Here is a 20,255-nt window from a genome sequence, read left to right as displayed (position 1 = left end):
CCTAAATGCCAAGGGCAACCAGAGATTTTAATCAAAGGAACTTGTGTATTTGACCTTATTGTGTGGGCACAGGAAAAGAAACTAGAGAATTAACCTTAGAGTAACATGAGTGAGAATTATATCTGTACATTTTTTCTGAAAACTTTAGCCCATGACATTTGATTGAAGAAATGACATAAATGACACCTTAAATTAGGAAGTTATAAAATAACTTGTATTCCATTTTATACATGAGTTCAGAAACATTGAATTTTCCTGCAGAGAAAACTTAGCAACACAGAGGTGTGATTTGCATAACAGCCTTATAATGTATTATTATTGTTGTGCTGGTGAGGAAAAGGAATCTCAGAGAGATTATGTAATTATCAAGGTTACTGAACTTTTGAGTGGCCCAGCTACTATTTAAAACTAAATCTGACTAATCTCCAAGCCAGGGCTCAGGCTACTGACTATAGCCAACTTGTTTCTACCAGCCAAAGGGTAACATTTGAAAATGGCCTTGGACATCCAAATCTACAGGGGTGTGTGTGTGGGGGGGGGGAGTGGAAAGAACAGAAGACTTTTCCTCCTACTTCTGTATAGCAGGACACTCCTTAGTTTTTCCACTTCAGGGTTTCTGGGTGACCTGAATTCTGGTTGAGGGATTTAAAAAAAATATAAGCTTTTTTCTCTTTACAAGCTTGGTGGTACTTTGAACTCTTGTCTTTTCCCAATCTACCCGCTATTCTTTCCTCTGTAGAGCCCTCAAACAGCTTTCCAGTTGTTATATTATAGTTGCATTCTGTGAGAGAGAGAAGATGGAGTGTGCCTACTCCATCTTTCCCAGAGCCAGACCTTCTTATATAATATACATAATAGAAGAGGAGACACTGGAAAATAGTCCGGTTCAACCATCTGCTATTAGGTAATGGAATCACAAGCCTTCCAGACAGAAAGCTTCTATCCTTTTAGAAATCTATTAGAAGGAGTTTTCATATCATTCTCTCCTAGCTCCTTCCACTGTTGGATCACCTTGTTGGTGAGAAAATTCCATAAATATGAATGGGATCTTCTTTATTTCTAAAGGGAATTCTTCCTGAACATTGACTTTAATACAATTCACCATATTTTGAGTGCCTACTGCAGTTGAAAAACCAATATTTTGTCTTCAATCTCCCTCCGCCCTTCCCCCATAGGTATCACCACTTCTTCATTGCTCATCCTGACAAGCTAATTTGGCTTCTCTTTGAAATTATCTGTACCTATGGTACAGCAGCCTAGTCCCTCAAGAGAAATCTCCTCAGCACCGAGCAGCACAGAGTTCCACTAAGTGCTCCTGAATGTTGGGTGAGCCTCCAGTCCGCAGCTGGAGCCTTTAGAAATGTGGTGCCCAATGGAAAGAAACGTAGGGAATATTAACATTTTTAAAGAAAGAACATATGGAGGCCTTCTCAGTATCCTTTGAGGTATAGACTTCACTCTGTAAACATTGCCTCTAATTTTCTAAGTTAGAAAGTTTTTTAGAGGCATAGATTTCTTGCGTTTTCATATTTCATTGCAAATGTGTACCTCAGACATCACACTTCTATTAGGAAAAGTACATTCATGGACTGAACTCTTAATTTTCAGCTGTACTTATAGCTCTGAACAGTTTCAGCTTCTTTTGTTCTCACAACCTAGTTCAAGAATTCTTAGCCATTCCAGGGTTAATAATGCCAGTCAAGGCTGCCTTGTCAACATGGAGAGAGTGACAGGGAGACAAAGAGAGATGTGATTTGGTGTGACAATATGTGAAAATAACTTTAGGTTTCATTAATGCACCGGTACAAGCTAACCTCCTAGTCTTGTCCTCTTTTATTTGTTGTTGTTCTTATTCTTTTCCACATCTTCCATCTTTTTCTTTCAGAGCATCTTTCTCTACCTATTATATGTGTGGGAGTATTTTTGCATATAAAGTCTCTCATTTTTTAATGGTCAAGCAAAAGCATGCACTGCATACTTTAGTGATTCCATCTAAACATAAGCATAAAGAAAATAAAAACAACACAGGACACAGAGAGGCAGCCCTTGCTGAACTGCTGTTTGGGAGTCTTTTCCAGAGCAGTGTGTGAAATCTGGATTTTCCTTTCAGTTATTTGTTCTGCCCCAACATTGCCTGGAATCATTAATGTTTTAAATCTATTTTACTTTACTTCTGTTTAATCTGAAGACTGTGGGCCTATGGAAAATGATCTAAACCAATATTGTGGTTTAGATCTCCAAGGATAAGGAACTATCTTTTTAAAAGATGACAAGAAAAATCAGCCATTTATGCGTCAAATTTATTTCTTAAGATCTTAAACCAACCCTTGTGTTTTGTACATGGTAAAATTATTTCCTTTCTGCTCAATGAAAAAAAAAAAGTAACTACTTGAATTAGCAGCTCAGTAATCTTTAGCCATTGGTTGGGTTCATTAACTGCCCATCTGAAAGCTAAATTAAAGGAAAATACACCCCCCCCCCCTGCAACTCTGCTAGGTAGTAGGCTTTTTGAAGCACTGTATAATTACAGCACTCATATAAAATATTCTCCCAATGTGTCCTGAAGTACCTGGCCTGAGGTTAAATGTTTTGGTTAGGGGCCCAGTGAGTACCATGGTTTTTATGAAGAAGCCCTCATACTGTGCTCATGGTTGCTTAGTCTGGCTCTTGGACAGAAGTGCCCAGAAATGGCCACAATGTGAAGGCTCTTGACAAAGTACTCTCTGACAGCTCACATGTCTTAGAAATGACACAATATTTTGTTCTGCTTAATTAAATGAGAAGTTGAGTTTTATGGATTAAATGTTTGTGTTCTCTTAAAATTCATATGTTGAAGTCCTACCCCCTAAAGCAGTGGTCGGCAAACTGTGGCTCGCGAGCCACATGCGGCTCTTTGGCCCCTTGAGTGTGGCTCTTCCACAAAATACCATGGCCTGGGCTAGTCTATTTTGAATAAGTGGCATTAGAAGAAGTTTAAGTTTAAAGAATTTGGCTCTCAAAAGAAATTTCAATCGTTGTACTGTTGATACTTGGCTCTGTTGACTAATGAGTTTGCTGACCACTGCCCTAAAGTAATGATATTGGGTGGGTAGGTGGGGGCTGTGGGAGGTAATTTGGGTTAGATGTGGTCATGAAGGATGGTATTGTAAGAAAAGGAAAAGGGACCAGATCTCTCTTTCTTTCTCTTCTTCTTTCGCTCCCTCTCCCCTTCATTCCCCACCCCTTACCCTGCTCTGCCTCCCTCTCCCCATCTCCCTCTTTCTATATTTGCCACTTAAGGATACAGCAAGGAGGCTGCTATCTGAAAGCCAGGCAGAGAGCTCTCATCAGGAACTGAATCAGCTGGCATCTTGATCTTGGGCTTCCCAGCCTCCAGAATTGTGAGAAATATATTCCTTTTGCTTGCACCACCCATTCTATGGCATTTTTGTTATGGTAGCCCCAGCTGACTAATTCAGTGATGTACAGAAGTAAAAATATAATGAGAACATTGAGCACCTTTATTAGTTCCAGGCTTGGTTATAATGTTATGTGTAGAGAGAAAATTTTAATCATTTGAAACTGCTTAAATTAAACCTTAATAATTCTGAGGGGAAAAATGATAGATGTTGAATTGCATGTCATTATTGGCAATGGTTAAACTTTTGACTTTGAAATAAAATCTCAGATAGTCTAAAACTTCAAGGCAATGTAGCATATATTATTTTTCAAAATTTAATGTTTTCTTTAGAGGTCTGGATAAGGTATTTTTATAACATTTGGTAATTTTCCAATCACTTCAGTATAGACTGTTAGAAAACTGTTTGTTATTTCAAGTGAAAGTAAAAGGAAGAGTATGCTATTCTAGTAATAACCCCAAAATATGTTATTTATTTAAAACTGTAGCCATGAATCTGATACACAAACACACACACACACACACACACACACACATATATATATATATATATATATATATATCTCACATAAAAATAGATGAAAAAATATAGAATTGGAAACTCAGAAATACTTTTAAAACCAACTCACTATAGGGGCCTTACATTGTGTTCATATATGAAAAATTCAAGGTTTTCCAAAATAAAAAATTAAAACAGTTCTCATTACTGTTGGCCCCAAATTCAGTTTCATGCACTCCATGACATTTCCTTCCATTTCCCCCCATGGGACATCTTCTCAAGCCTCTAAACATTGCATCAAATTTTAATTCAGCTGAGATTACTCTGCTTAAAGAACTGTGAGTTGTGTGTGACTTTTTTTTTTTTTTATAGTTTCTGGGGCAATCAATTTGAAGAAATCCTTTATTGAAAGCTTGGGCAGTTCCCCTGGGATTGCCTGCTCTAAGTATTGCAAACATGAGCCACACATTTACTTTAGGTGCATGGGGTGAATGTGTAATTTCCACTTATGTGGGGCACCTTATGGAGACACACATGCTATAAGACTCAACAGGGCATCTCATTATTTTACAACTAAAAAGAGAACCCAAAAACCCAAACCCAAGAATGAAATAGATAACAACTCTCTACAAAGTTGGACTACTGATCTAAAGCATATATGCTACAATAGGAGAAGTGTTCTCCTACAGAAGGCCAAATGCCCCTCCTGTGGACTAGATCTTATTCCCTTTTTGCTTTTTAACTTGTATAATCTTACTTTCTCTCTGTATCATCGGCTTCTTTCTCCCTGATGAAATATTTCTATTAGACTAAAAATGCCATTTTGAAAAAAAGTTCTTCCTGCTCTTTGTTTTCAACTGTCTACTCATTTCTCTGTTCTCTTTTTATAGGAAAACTCCTCTAGGAAGCTAGCTAGCTATCCCTCTTGCTTCAACTTCCCCATTTCCTTTCTTCTATTCCATTCCAGTCAGAGTTGCATCTCCTTCACTCCACTGCAACTTGCCATGGTCACTAACAGTCTCCTCTCCATATTGTCAAACCCATAGTCAAGTCTAAGTTCTTACATACTCAACTTCTCAGAAATTTCTGATATAGTCATACCCCCACCCTTACCGCTCCTCCTACATTATTCATTTCATTTCTAGAACAAGATCTCCTTGGGTTCCTTGGGTCTTCCTAGTCACTCATTCTAAGTCTCCTGTGCTGGTTCTTTCTATTCGTCCCAGTCTCTAATTAATGAGATTCTTTAGGGTTTAGTTCTTCAGCATACCTTCCCTACCCACTCTTATTCCCTAGGCAATTTCATCTACTTCCATAGCTTTAAGTAATATCCAAATTTTAAATTTTTATTTCCAGATATGATTTCTCCCCAAAGCTCAAACTCATATATTCAACTTTCTATTCCACACCTCTACTTGAAAGTCTAATAGGAATTTTAATTCTAATTTGCCCAAAGATAACTCCTAATATTTTTTTTCTAGCCTGCTCCCTCTCTAATCTTCTCAAACTCAGTGTTTTGCACATTATTTTTCTGTTGCTCCAGCCAAAAATGTTAGAAACATCTTGACAGCTCTTATTACCCAATATATTTTCAAGACCTCTTGATACGACTTTTAAACTATTTTCTGACCTCAACCAGTTTCACTTATTTATTGTTGTGCAAAACTACCATGAATTTACTGAGGTATTCTCCATTTTGTTTTTGAAGTTTTAGTTTTTCTCTTTCATTTAGGTCTTTGGGGGCCTTCTGAAATTTATTTTTGTACCTAGTGTGAGGTTGGATTTAAAATTCTTCCTCTGTCCCTTCTATTTTAGACAGGTTTTTGGTTGCTTTCAATCTTCCCCTGGGGCGCTAGTCCATAAATACTTTTATAATGATACTTTACTTGTTTTCCATCGTGATACTGTAAACATTGGGAATCCAGTCATAGAGCTAGGAACTGGCTTGACTTAGTTGCTGGATGTGAGGCTGCCTTTGTCACCCTTTATCCTGAAGTGCAGAGTTTCCAGTAAGGTAACTGCTCCAGAGCAGGAGAGTCTCACGTGAGCCCTGGTTTAAAGTAGTTTGGGTCTTGTCCCCTCTCTTATATGGAGATATTTTAATCCTCATTGTACCCTTAAAATTCAGTTCCCCTTTTCTACCACTTACCTTCTGTCCAGCAGTTCATGAAGTTGAAATTTAAGGTCCATTATTTTTGTTTTATATTTATCCACTGATACATAAAACTTATTCCAAACCCAATTTTGTCTCATTTTTATCTGTTACTATTTAATCTGTCATTGTCATTTGTTTTAAGCAAGAGAGCTGGATTAAGGCAGGAACTCAGAAATCTGTAGGCTGGAAGTCAGGGATTGACCTTGGGCAATGACCTTTCGCTGCAATGCTTTAATACAAACAACTACTAGTAGTTCCAAAGACAGCATTTCCTTGGAAATACCTCCCTAAGGTAGACTGACATAGAAGGTAGTTTGAGCGAAGAGTAACTTTCCAAGTGACATTGAAGGTCCATATTAAGATTTTTTTTTTATGTTCTTGTTAGAGTAAAATTTGAAAATAAGGCAATATAATAAATATCCAAAATTCTCTAAGCAATATATGTAGCACACATGCTAAATACTGAAATAAATAGCATGGCTTCTGTGCACACAAATTCATGAATGTACCTCTTCTCCCCACAGTACTTCTGAGTGCTTTTAAGGCACAGAATATGTCTTACTTGTCATTGTCTTCACTGGCAACTTGCATCTAGTATCAGTAAATGCTCAAGATATATTTGTAGAATGCATTATTTATTGAATTAATATTTAATGTTGTTTGAATGGATGAACTGTAAGGAAGAATAGATGAATAAATTGATGACTGTATTTACATGCAACACTTTGCAAGATAATTGACACCTCACTATGTGTCTTTAGGAAAAAAACCTGGTAGTTTCTTTTGGGTTATGTATTTCATATTTGGCTTTTTCTATCCCAGGCTTTTGGAAGAGTGGAGCTACACATAAATGCCATTAAAAAAAATCTAGCTGCCAGGCAATTTTTGTTACTACTAATTTGAAAGGATCAACCAAATTCTATAATTTTTTTTCTGGATTGATCTGCTTAACTAATCTGAATACATAGATTGACAAAAAGGACTTGAACTTATTTTTTTGTACATAGATTTAGTACATTGGTATTGTTATAACATGAACTGATCTGCTATAGAGTAAGTTGTTTTAAGAGTTGGATAAATAGAAATAATAAAGAGATGCCATGTAACTTTCTACCTTATGACGAATTTTTCATTATGTTTGTATATACACTCAAACCTCACAACAGCACCTTAAAAGGTCATTTTTTCCCTAAAAAAATTTACAGATGGGAAAATGAAACTCAAAGAGGTGAAATGACATGTTTACTGTCATTTATTTTGGACAGTCTCCTGGGTAGGAATGATTCAATGATAACAAAGATAATCATTGGCTTAGAAGAATTTACAGTCTTGAGATGTGGGGAGGATAAGTAAAGAGGTAAACACTACAGTGAATGAAACTTAATACATGCCCAGGGTGCTGAAAACACATGGGGTGTGTATTTCTATAAATTGTCCAGGAGTCAGTGGAACCTGAACCAGAGCTATGGTTCCAAGTCCAAGCTTTACCATAGCAAGCCTTTCTCTCCTTTATCCTGGATTCTTCTCTTAAACCTAGTGGAAGTGGGTTAACAAAGTTAATATGACATTAAAGCAACTAAACTTCAACTGAAGAAAAGATCTGGGTCTTTACAATGTTGCATTTTGGTATTAGGTATTTTGAGAGGTTGCAGAATGAAATGGGGGAATGGGCAAGGAGGGACAAGAGAGCAGGACCCTCTTAGCAGCAGTACTAATAAACAATTGACTTCAAACTCTAGACTTCTTTATCTTATGATTAACTCAGGAAAATCCACCCAATCTTCCAACACACACAAAACACACACACAAGATTTTGTGACCAAGCAAGGGTGAGCTGCATACTTAATATTTCCTTAAAAGCAAGTCACTGATTTTGAAGATTTTATTTATTTTTTCATAATTCACAGTAACTTGCTTAAACTAGAGAGGATTTTGCTTACCAAGATCCATTGACTGGGAATAGAACATTCACTATAATGAAATTCTAGACAACAGAAAGTGGATGTACTGTGGAGTTCTTTGGTAATGAGATTTGAAAATAGAATTTTATCAGCAGACTAATATTAGAATATTACTGCATAATGTCTGACCTTTGTTTCTTGGAGCCCCAGAGCTTCTTCCCCTTGTCTATTTCCATTTCTAATATCCTGAAGTCATTTCCTGTGTGCCAATTTTATAATTGTCCCACTGTTTAACTGTTCTGTCCATATGCAACCTCAAATGTATGTTCTTTCATCATTAATTTGGGAATGCATTGTTAAAGTTAATTTTAGGGTAATTTAAATTCCAGTGATCAATTTTCTAGTGTCTTGGCCACCAGCCCCTTTTTTTTTTTCTGGTTTCCGCTCTTCCCATTTTATTTGAGGAAATAAAAGTTTCTTGATGTATTAATATTTCTAGCACCACTCTTTTTTATCTTGTACCTAATTCCCCATATGTGGATGCTGTGATGATTGTCGTATCTTTCTATTTTCTCCCTTTAAGTCATGCTGAAGTTTTTGTCATGTCTCAAGAATATGGGTTTTCAGTAAAAATGAATAAATGTTATATAAGATTTCCAACTTCCATCAAATATTTTATTTATGAGCCTATGGATTCTTTTTCTACATAATATAAAAGTTACTTGATATCATCTTTCCTCATAAGAATTACAATTTCTTCATCAACCTGTCAAAAGCTATATAAACTTACAAAAACATTTGGTGTTCAGGGGACCGGGCTTAAACCTGGGGATATATATTTAGAATAATATATGTTTTAAAATAACTTTACTGAAGTATAAGTTGCATACTATAAAGCACACATTTGAAAATAAAGTCAGTGAGTTTTGGTAAATATACCAGGTCATGCAATCACCACTATAGTTAAAATTTAGAACACATTCATCATCCCCAAAGTGGTCCCATATCCCTTTGGCAGTCAAACTTCATACCTCATCCACAAACCCTGAAACCGGTCAACATTCTTTTTTTAAAATATATTTTTATTGATTTCAGAGAGGAAGGGAGAGGGAGAGAGAGATAGAAACATCAGTGATGAGAGAGAATCATTGATCAGCTGCCTCCTGCACGCCTCACACTTGGGACAGAGCCCGCAACCCAGGCATGGCCCTTGACTGGAATCAAACCCAGGACCCTTCAGTCCACAGGCTGATACTCTATCCACTGAGCCAAACCAGCTAGGGCAACATTCTTTTTTTCCCCTATAGTTTTATCTTTTTTATAATGTCATATATTTGAAATTATTCAGTATTAGTACCCTTCTAGCATGGTTTCCAAGGTTTTATTCTCTAGGATCACTAGTTCCTTCTACAGATCAATAACTATGGAGAAAAGTAATAAAAATACTATAGAAAATTTTGCTGAAGGTGCATATTGTTTTTACATATGTCAGTAGACTTTTTTTTTTTTCTCATTTCAATTTTTTTTTTAAAAGGAGTGAGTTGCCCTATCCGGTTTGCTCAGTGGACAGAGTGTTGGACTGCAGGTTCCCGGGTTCAGTTCTGGTCTAGGGCACATGCCCAGATTGTGGGCTCCATCCAGTAGGGGTTGTGCAGGAGGCAGCCAATTAATGATTCTCTCTCATCATTGATGTTTCTATCTCTCTCTCCCTTTCTCTTCCTCTCTGACAAAAGAAAAGGTGTGAATTGTGTTGGGGGAGAGGGTTTAAATGCTTTATAGATAAGAAAAAACTGCACTACAGCCAACTTATTTATCATCATCACCTTCATCTTCATAATCTTCTTCATCTTTGTCCTCATCCTCTTCATCTTCCTCCTCTTCCTCCTCTTCCTTCTTTTTAAAAAAAAATATATTTTATTGATTTTTTTACAGAGAGGAAGGGAGAGGGATAGAGAGTTAGAAATATTGATAAGAGAGAAACATTGATCAGCTGCCTCCTGCACACCTCCTATTGGGGATGTGCCCGCAACCAAGGTACATGCCCTTGACCGGAATTGAATCTGGGACCTTTCAGTCCGCAGGCCGATGCTCTATCCACTGAGCCAAACTGGTTAGGGATCCTCTTCCTTCCTTTTCTTGCTTTTTTCAACCTTGACAACTCTCTTTTTTGGCCACATCAGACTTTCCTTTAGCTTGGTATGCAGCAGTATGCTTTTCTTACTTCTCCTTCAGCTTAGCAACCTTCTTTTCATAAGACTACTTGTCATCTGCAGCAGGGTTATTTCACATCTCTCCCGGCTTCTTTGAAATGTCACCAATGGATAGGCCAGGATGCTCTCCTTTGATTTTTGGGCACTAGAACAAAACAAACAATGAGGCTGAAGGAGGCATCTTGGTTACATTGGGATCCTGTAATTTCCTTTTTGTTTTCCCTTTAGGAGGGTTATAAGTGTTCATTTCTCTCTTTATAATGGGCCTTGTCTGCCTTTGCCATCTCTTCAAATTCTCCTTTCTCCTTAGCAGATATGGTCTTCCACCTCTCTGACCACTTCTTAGAAATCTCTGAGAAGTTGACTGAAGCATCTGGGTGTTTCTTCTTGTGGTCCTCCCAGCAAGTTTGCACAAAGAAAGCATACAATGACATTTTGCCTCTTGGCTTCTTAGGATCTCTCTTGCCCATGTTTAATTACTTTTCCTCAGCGAGCACAAGTTCACCCAGTGCCCAGCTGGCTTGCACTTGCCCTGGCACTGTCTCTATGTACTGAAATGACTGTGTCTGTCAGTTGGCTTTTATGTAAGGATCCATATATACAAATATATGCTACATTTATTTATAGACCTATAAATATAGACCCACATATGTATTTGATTTATTCTCGAAATAATCTTGTCAATTCACTTCAGCAAAAGTTGGTGGTGTAAAACATTGTTCTAGTCTTGTACAGGATAAAAAGAGAAACCAATCACAATATTTGTTCTATTGAATTTTGGTATCAACATAATTATAGAAGTCAAAATGTAGATATAACAATGTAGGACAAGGAAAGTGATGGGGTAAGTAGAATTTTTTTGAGATATTAACGAATGTTTCACTAAAATTATGGCTTTGAATAAATGGGCCTTGGTGGATGGGTAAAAGTTTGGTGGGTGGAGGTGGAGAAGATTGCCAAGCCAGGGAGAGAAAACGACATGAGAAAGCTAGGAAGGAATTTAAAAAGCAGAGAACACTGTGTGGACAAGCTTGGCTCAATAAATATTTGTTGAGTGAATGAAATGTTAATGTCCTATCCTATATAATAAAAACCTAATATGCTAAGCGTCCAGTCGTCTGGTCATCCATTCAACCAATCAAAGCGTAATATGCTAATGATATGCTAAGGCCCCTCAACCACTTGCTATGATGTGCACTGACCACCAGGGGGCAGTCGACCAGTCGACCAGTCGCTATGATGTGCACTGACCACCAGGGGGCAGACACTCTGACTGGTAGGTTAGCTTGCTGCTGGGGTCTGGCTGATTGAGACTGAGTGAGATGGGCTGGACATGCCCTGAAGCCTTCCTGTGGTCCCTCCCTGGCTGGCCAACCTCCTGCATCCCTCCCCTCGGCCTGGCCTGTACCCTCTCGCAATCCAGGACCCCTTGGGGGATGTCAGAGAGCCAGTTTCGGCCCAATCCCGCAGGCCAGGCCAAGGGACCCCACTAGTACACAAATTCGTGCACCGGACATCTAGTTTATTTATAAGCAAGTGTTGGTAAAGTGAACTTTAAATGGGGTTGTCGTTAATCATGTATGTTGGATGGACTGTGTAGAAATAGAATTGTAAGAAACCTCACTTCACTGCCTGCCCCTGCAGCCCCTGCACTGTGTCTGAGGCCTCCCTGGCCACACCTCTTCACTTGCCTGTTAACTGATTTTTCACCTTCAAGGTTCAGTTTCATTTTATCTTCTAAAGAAGCTTTCCTTGATTTTCCTCCCCAGTCAGAGTTATATGCTCCTTCTCTGTCTATTTTAACATAGTATTTATATTAAAAACATTGAGTTATGTGTTGGTCTTCACCACTAAACTATGAAAAATTCAAGGATAAAAATTTTGTTTTACTGGTCTTTGCATAACCAGTTTGTAGATCTAACGGGTGCTCAATGCTAGTTTAAGGAATTAAACATTTTAAATTGAGTATTGGATTGATAATTTTCTCTCTTGCCTTTTATATTATTCCTTTTTTCATTCTCAGTATCATCCTATATAATAAAAACCTAATATGCAAATTGACTGAACAGTTGAACAAACGGTGGAAGGACTGGTTGCTATGATGCACACTGACCACCAGGGGGCAGACGTTCAATGCAAGAGCTGCCCCCAGCCTGCAGGCCCCAGGCTAGCCAAGGCGGGTGCTAGTGGAGGTCCCCTGATTGCCCTGCCAGTTGCCTCGCAGAGGGAGGTGACCAGCGGCAGCAGGGGACAGGGCTGGCAAGTAGGCAGCACCAGGTCAGCCAAGGCAGGTGCAAGCAGGGGGCCCTGATCACCCCACTGGTCACCCCACAGATCGGCCCTGATCACCAACCAAGCCTAGGGACCCTATCCGTGCATGAATTTCATACACCGAGCCTCTAGTATGTTATAATTCTTTACCTATAGCTGGGACTGAAGTGCCCATACACATTTTACGACTCTGCTTATGTTCCCTCAGCCCACCATGACCTTTTGCTATGTCTCCAGAGACCTGAATCCTAGACATCTTTCTTGTTCAAGCTCCAAGGCCTCCTTTATCATAAGTACTTCCCTGAACCCCACCCCCCACCCCCATAAGGGAGTGTTATTCCTGCTGTGAATTCCATGATGGTTTTCTATACTACTCACATAGACTTTTCTATTTTTTAGACCCTAGCTGGAGGTAGAATCTGCATTTCATGTATCTTCAAAGAGCTACGAGGTGCTCTCAGAATAGACACACATTCCAGATGTAGCCAACTTATTTTTTTTATTTTTATTGAGCACTGACTATTTGTGAGACACTATGTTGACTGCAAGTTATTCAATAAATTTTACTAAACAAATGTTTCACTCATACCTTGCTTGGGGAAAAACTGCAGTGCCACAGTGTGGGTAAAAATCGAATTTGGAGGCAAAGATATAAAAAAAATAAGAAGGGATAAATAAGAAATATATCCTCTAGCAAATTATAGAATTTCACATAACCATTTGAAAATCTCCACAAAATCTAGCAAGTCTGAAAAGCAGTTTGAAAAAATGATACCCTGGAAGAAACAAACGTTTCCTCAGCATGGAAAGAGTTTTAAAGAGTTCTGTCGTTTCTTTTACAGTTATGAACTTGTCTTTCCAGTAATTCCATAGTGACTAATTTTATATTGAAGCTAACCACTTAACGTTAAATGTGTTTGGTGCTGCAGATCAAGTATAGACTAGGAAGCTTTGAATGGGAAGTAATAACAATAAGTAACAATAAGTAGTAACAATAAGAAAGAAAAATGAAATCTACTTGGAATTACTTTCTTTTATGTAAACAACCAGCTTTTATGATTTCAGTGGCTTTGTTTTTCTTTCATTTTCAAAAGCATTCACTTTGGCCAGAATTTTTTGTCTTTTTCTTGATAGCCTTGGAGACCCCAGCTAACCCACCAGCTCTTACTCTCACCCACTTCCTCTAGCTCCTTCTCTGCAAAGCTGAATGTGTTTGAAAACCTTAGCATAGCATATCCAAATGGGCTCTGCTTCCAAGGCAAAGGGCTTTCATGTTAATTAGCACCAGGATTTAAATATAAATATAAATATTTCCTTTTAAAGTCAGTAAATGTTAATCAAGTGTTTGAAGGAATAACATTTTAGCGTTTGTGCCTGTGTGTTAACCAGGGTGCCTACCCGCTCTGAAGCATGTGGTGTACCCACCGTCCAGATGAGGGCACTGAGTAGAAGCTCTCCCAGGATGAATAAGCAAAGCCCTGGAGAAAGTGATCATTTGGGGACCAATTCACTTTGGTGCAACAATAATAATGCTCTTATCAATAGTCATTGAAGTGTTCCTTGGGTGGTAGAAGTGTTCACTTAATGACTTGATTTTTCCCTCTTTTCTAGGAGACACTGCAAAACCACTCTTTGTGTAATCCTGCTCCAGGAACAGTGAGTAGATTCATTATTATGTTCTCATTAACTTGTCTAATATTTTTCTATCCTTTTAGCCAATGTATATTTCCTTCCTCTGCTTTCCCCAATCCTCTCAAAAACTGAAGCAATCTCCTACATCAAGTATTTACTCTTTTGGTTTTGTTTTGATTGCTCATGTTCCTTCTACTCACTAAGCTCATTTTTTAAAAGGCAGAGAACACAGGGAAATTTCTCTGAGCTCATCAATGTTGACAAAACAGAAATGTCAGCACCTCATCACTAGTTTTATGTCATATATCTTTGAAAAATTTCTTTCCTGCCAGAGGCGGCCATCGGATGCGGGAAAATTGCAGAATGAGCGTGGCTCATGCTGTGGATGTGCTTCCCAGAATGCAGGTTCCAGCACAGGGAAAGTTCAATGAATGTTGAATGAATAAATCAATAAAGATAGAGAGAATGAGAGTCAGCCCTACTGAATGTACATGATGGCAATTCATAGTTTATAACAGAATCTAGGATTGTAAATGCAATTATAATCTGGCAGGCTGTATCCTGATTATGTTAATATGGTCTTAGCAACAGTGGTTTGAAGGTAGAGTTTGTTCTAAACATATAGTCAACTGGAAATAGGATTCTTAATAAAAAGCTGTTCTGTGATTTTGAATCTCTTCTACAGTCTTCTTTACAAACTATTCTATGTGTTTTTTTTTTTTTTATTGTAAGCCTCTTCCATAAGTAGGTTAGAAATATATTGTAAATAATAAACTGAAGACACAGGAAGAACATGTATAGAAACAATGCCTTTTACATCGTGAAATGATTACTACAGTCAAATTAACATGTCATCTTCTTACATAGTTAAAAAAAATATATCCAGTATTCAATATGGTACTATTAACTGTAGTCATCATGCTGTATATTACATTATCTTATGATTCTATTTCTATAAAAAATTAGAAAAGGCAAAACTCTAATGTCAGAAAGTGGATCACTGGTTGCCAGGGCCAAAAACAAGAGGAAGGGATTGACTACAAGGAAATACTATATTTGAACTTTTTGGGGTGATGAAAGTGTTCAACATGATTGTAGTGGTGGTGACAGCCTTATATATATATATTTAAGGCTGTACATCTAAAATTAGTAAATTTTATTATCTGTTAATTCCATGCCAATTAAAAACAAAACAAACAAATATGTCTATCTTTGTTGTTAGGTAAAATAAGGAAAAAGGAACATTGCCTTTTGAGGTTGGCCCTAGAGGAGAAGCTAATGGCAGAGCTGTACCCTGAGGCTGCCATCAGCCCTTGGGGTTATTTGCTATCCCCATTATAGCTGCCAGGGGCACGGCTTACCCTTTGACTTTCTGTTCCATATTTAGAGATAGGACTTTGCTTTTGTTTCACTATAGCTTAACTGGGACATGGTTAAATATTTTTCTATATTCAGGAGTAAAAAGGAAAACAATGATAGAGAATACTATGACTCTTTAAAATAATACATCTTGAATTTTGTTCTCTACATCAGATTGGCAAACATCCTATCTAATAAAAGAGTAATATGCAAATTAACATCACTCCACTACACCCACCAGCCACGCCCACCAGCCACGCCCACAAGCCAATCAGGAGCGAATATGCAAATAAACCCAACCAAGATGGCTACGGCCACAGAGAGTAGGAGGGAGACTTGGGTTTCCCCGGCGATGGAGGAAGCCAAGCTTTCTGCCTGCCCTTGCCGGCCTAGGCCTCCACTCAAGGCTACAAAGTTTCAATGATAGAAGATACATAAACCCAAACAGAAATGGCGGCAGCCAAGGAGCTGGAAAGAGCAGGAGGCTAGGGTTGCCCCCGGCGATGGAGGAAGCCAAGCTTTCCGCACACCCTGGCCAGCCCAGGCCTCCACTTAAGGCTACAAAGTTTCAATTATAGAAGATACATAAATCCCAACAGAAATGGCTGCCGCCACGGAGCAAGCAGAAGGCTTGGCTCTGCTCCAGGCTACAAAGTTTCAATTGTAGAAGATAAATAAACCCCAGATACCAGGGCCTCCACTTGGGTCACTGGGGGGCGTGGCCAGCCTGCAGACCACCACAGGTCCCTCGCCCAGGCCACCCCATGCCCCAAGGGAACCCCCACCCTGTTCCGGGACACCCTTCAGGGCAAACCAGCTGGCCCCCACCCGTGCACCAGGCCTCTATCCTAACTAATAAAAGAGTGATATGCAGATTGACCATCACTCCAACACACAAGATGGCTGCCCCCATGTGGTCAAAGATCCTGCCCCCATGTGGACACAAGATGGCCACCACAAGATGGTCAGCAGGGGAGGGCAGTTGGTAGGGACCAGGCCTGCAAGGGAGGGCAGTTGGGGGCAATCAAGCCTGCAGGGGATGGCAGTTAGGGGTGACCAAGCCGAAAGAGGAGGGAAGTTGGAGGTGACCAGGCCTGCAGGGAAAGGCATTTGGGGGGGACCAGGCCTGCAGGCTAGGGCAGTTAGGGGTGACCAGGCCTGCAGGGGAGGGCAGTTAGGGGTGACCAGGCCTGCAGGGGAGGGCAGTTAGGGGAAAACAGGCTGGCAAGGGAGCAGTTAGGCATCAATCAGGCTGGCATGGGAGTGGTTAGGGGGTGATCAGGCTGGCAGGCAGAAGCGGTTAGGGGCAATCAGGAAGGCAGGCAGGCCAGCAGTTGGGAGCCAGCAGTCCTGGATTGTGAGAGGGATGTCTGACTGACTGTTTAAGGGCAGTCGGACATCCCTCGGGGGTTCCCAGATTGGAGAGGGTGCAGGCTGGGCTGAGGGACATCCCCCCCGTGCACGAATTTCGTGCACTGGGCCTCTAGTTTGTTATAAAGGGCTAGATAGTAAATATTTTAGGCGTATTGGCCAAACTATCCCTGTTGCAACTGCTCAACTCTGCAGTTGTAGCGTGAAAGCAGTAACTTAATGAACTGTGTTCCAATAGAGTTTTAAAAAGTCAGGCAAGGCCAAATTTTGCTTACAGGCCATAGTTTTAAGACCCCTGCTCTAGACTGCCAGATTTGGTCCATTCTCATGGCCAAGGTAAGGTCTTGACAAGTTCTCTACCTCACTAGCTCCATCACCCAAGAGTTCCCTTTGGATATTGGCATCCCTCAACCTCCAGATGAATGAGAAAGATTAAGGATGGTCATCTCTTCCTCTCACTTGTTCAATGACATCAAACATTACCTGCCCCTTCAAGGGCTACTCACTCTCTAATGTCTAAAGTAGGCCCTACCTTTGTAAATCTTCCAAAAAATCATAATCTTGTCAGATGATGCAAGAATTGCAACATCATTGTAAGACACAAGTTCATCTAGTTAAGAACCAGAGGTGCATTTCCTCATGAAATTTCTAGAAATATAATACAATTATCACTGTTACTATTAGACTTGTTGTTTATTCAAGGCTGAGCATGCACATATGGGCAAATACTTGCTTTGGGTTTCTCAGTGAATCTTGCATAATGCAGAAATAGTGTATTGCTCAGGTCAGAAGCATGTATTGGTACAGAGGGCTGAAAGGGGCTAGATTAAGGTTGGGGGAATGGAAGTATATACACCATCTCAATATACTGGGGTGGGCAAAAGTAAATTTAAAGCTGTGAGTACGTAGAACAGAGCGTTTATTCTTGTATTATTACTTATCAACTATTGTATTATTTTCCAGACTGTAAACCTACTTTTGCCCACCCATTCATATTCCACCTACATTCCTACATTAGGTTTTACTGGGCCTTTCATACACAAAGTTAGCTCTAAAAAGATCTCTTCTTTAGCAAAACAAATCAAGAAGCCTGATTTGCCTCTGGTTTTACTCTAAGCTATTACTCAGTGTCAAAAGTTTGAGTCAATTTGGGATGAGAGCCTCTAACTCCTCTCTATGCTTCTTGATGTTAAGAGTGACTTGACTATTATGATGTTCAGATGACTTTTAGGTCCTGAAGTTGGTACATGTACCCCAATCCTATTGCAGACAGGTGGTCGTTGGGTTAGCACATTGGAGGTTGTGTGCCCTGCCAGTGTGGCTGGATCTATGTGTCCCATGTGGTTCCTTGGCTCCGCCTGTCTGATATCTCCTTTGTCCTTTGACATATCTCTGTTATTGTGATTTTTGTTGTTGTGTTTTGGGACTTTCTTAGTCTCTGACACTACAAAATGCGCCAGACTCATCTTAGAAATTATTTACTGCTTCAGTCTTTGAATCAGCCATTTTTCCAAGGAGCACTGGTTTCTTATATTAGAGAATGTAAATGCATTGCACAAGATCTGGATGAAAGGTATGACAAACAGCATTTTTCATCTGGAATTATAAGTGGGTGGGCTTCCTCTTAAGACTTTCTGCTGAGCACTGTCTTTCCAACACCTTTGTTCAGGTGGGAGGAAGTGTTAAGGCATTTCCCAAAAGGCCATTGTCATTGGAACATTTCTCCTAGCTGTTACAAATGAGAAAGAAGGAAGAACAGCAACCCTGGAATCTCTGCAATCTTCTCCTAGCACTGACCTCTGAGTTTAGCAGGGTCACGGGTGTGACAATGGATGTTGAGAGCTGTTTATGAGAGAACTTGGACATGAAATATTTAAGGTGAAGTTCTAAGTGCAGTCTTCCAGGGTTTTATGTGCTAATATCTGTTGTGTGCTTATTGTACTCTTGAGAATGTAGTTGGGCTAATGATTGAATTTGCCTCCTGATTTGGTGGTTAGTATGGTACTTCTTACAGGGATGAAATAGAGGTGAAATAATATTATGGAAAAGGACTCATTGCATGTGTACTAAATGGGAAAAGGGAGAACAAAAAACTGAGGAGTTTTCTGGTTAAATGTGGTTGTTGATACTTGAATAAAAAATGGGGATATTAGGTATTGATGCAGGTGTTGGCCACAAAAGTGAAAATGTGCATCTGAAACTCAGAAGAGAAGTTCTAGGTGAGTGGATTTCAGAGCTGTTTTTATGGGTATTAATAAATTACTTTCTTCATGGGTCTGATGTGTGTCTTGTAAATTGTAGTATGTGTAATGGAAATAGTAATATATCGATGGATTTTACTTCAAAAAGGAGACATGAGTTGAATATGAAGATACTTTAAATAATAAAACTCAATTTAATTATTCATGGCCTTTTAGGATATACGAGCATTAAAATCAAGATCTAAGTAGCAACAACAACAACAAAAAAGATTGGTTCAATGAACAGCCAGACTACAAAGTTATAAGCAGTACTGCATACTAATGTGAGAATTGCTGTGATTATAGGAGCTGTTAGTAAATAGCAAGTTTTAAAAAGTATAAATTACTTTTGTTTGCAAAATGTGAAAGTTATCTCAGGGTTATATTTGTGTTCAATTTATAAACTAGAGGCCCAGTGCACAAAATTTGTGCACTTGGGGGTGGGGGTCCCTCAGCCCGGCCTGCACCCTATCCCAGTCCGGGAGCCCTCAGGGGATGTCCGACTGACGGCTTAGGCCTGCTCCCCTAAGCTGGCAGTAGGACATCCTTAGTGCTGCCATGATGGCTCCCACCAACGCTGCTGTGCTCATCAGCCATGAACCCAGCTTCTGGTTGAGCGGCGCTTCCCCTGTGGGAGCGCACTGACCACCCAGGGGGCAGCTGCTGCATTGAGAATCTGCCCCTGGTGGTCAGTGCGCATCATAGCAACTGGTCTTTCTTCCCTTCGGTCGATTTGCATATTAGCCTTTTATTATATACTAGAGGCCCAGTGCCACGAAATTCATGCATTGGGGGGTGTCCCTCAGCCCAGCCTGCACCCTCTCACAATCCAGGACTGCTGGCTCCCAACTGCTCACCTGCCTGCCTTCCTGATTGCCCCTAACTGCTTCTGCCTGCCAGCCTGATCACCCCCTAACCACTCCCCTGCCAGCCTGATTGATGCCTAACTGCTCCTCTGCCAGCCTGTTTTCCCCTAACTGCCCTCCCCTGCAGGCCTAGTCACCCCTAACTGCCCTCCCCTGCAGGCCTGGTCACCCCTAACTGCCCTCCCCTGCAGGCCTGGTCACCCCTAACTGCCCTCCCCTGCAGGCCTGGGTCCCCCCCAACTGCCCTCCCCTGCTGGCCTGATCACCCCCAACTGCCCTCCCTTGCAGGCCTGGTCCTTCCCAACTTCCCTCCCTTGCTGGCCATCTTGGGATTTATGTATCTTCTCTTGGGAT

At 40.0% G+C, this 20,255-nt stretch overlaps 1 pseudogene across 1 annotated transcript; it reads right to left on the bottom strand.

The window, feature by feature from the left end:
• Positions 1-10,063: 10,063 nt before the first annotated feature.
• On the bottom strand, positions 10,064-10,596 carry LOC308244057 (high mobility group protein B1-like; annotated as a pseudogene). Its single transcript has one exon. The product of its transcript is annotated as a high mobility group protein B1-like (transcript).
• Positions 10,597-20,255: the final 9,659 nt, after the last annotated feature.

The sequence above is a fragment of the Plecotus auritus genome (genome assembly GCF_963455305.1).
Source record: "Plecotus auritus genome assembly, chromosome: 3".
Taxonomy (NCBI): domain Eukaryota; kingdom Metazoa; phylum Chordata; class Mammalia; order Chiroptera; family Vespertilionidae; genus Plecotus; species Plecotus auritus.
The sequence above is the reverse complement of the archived record's forward strand: the minus strand, read 5'-3'. Positions and strand labels throughout refer to the sequence as shown.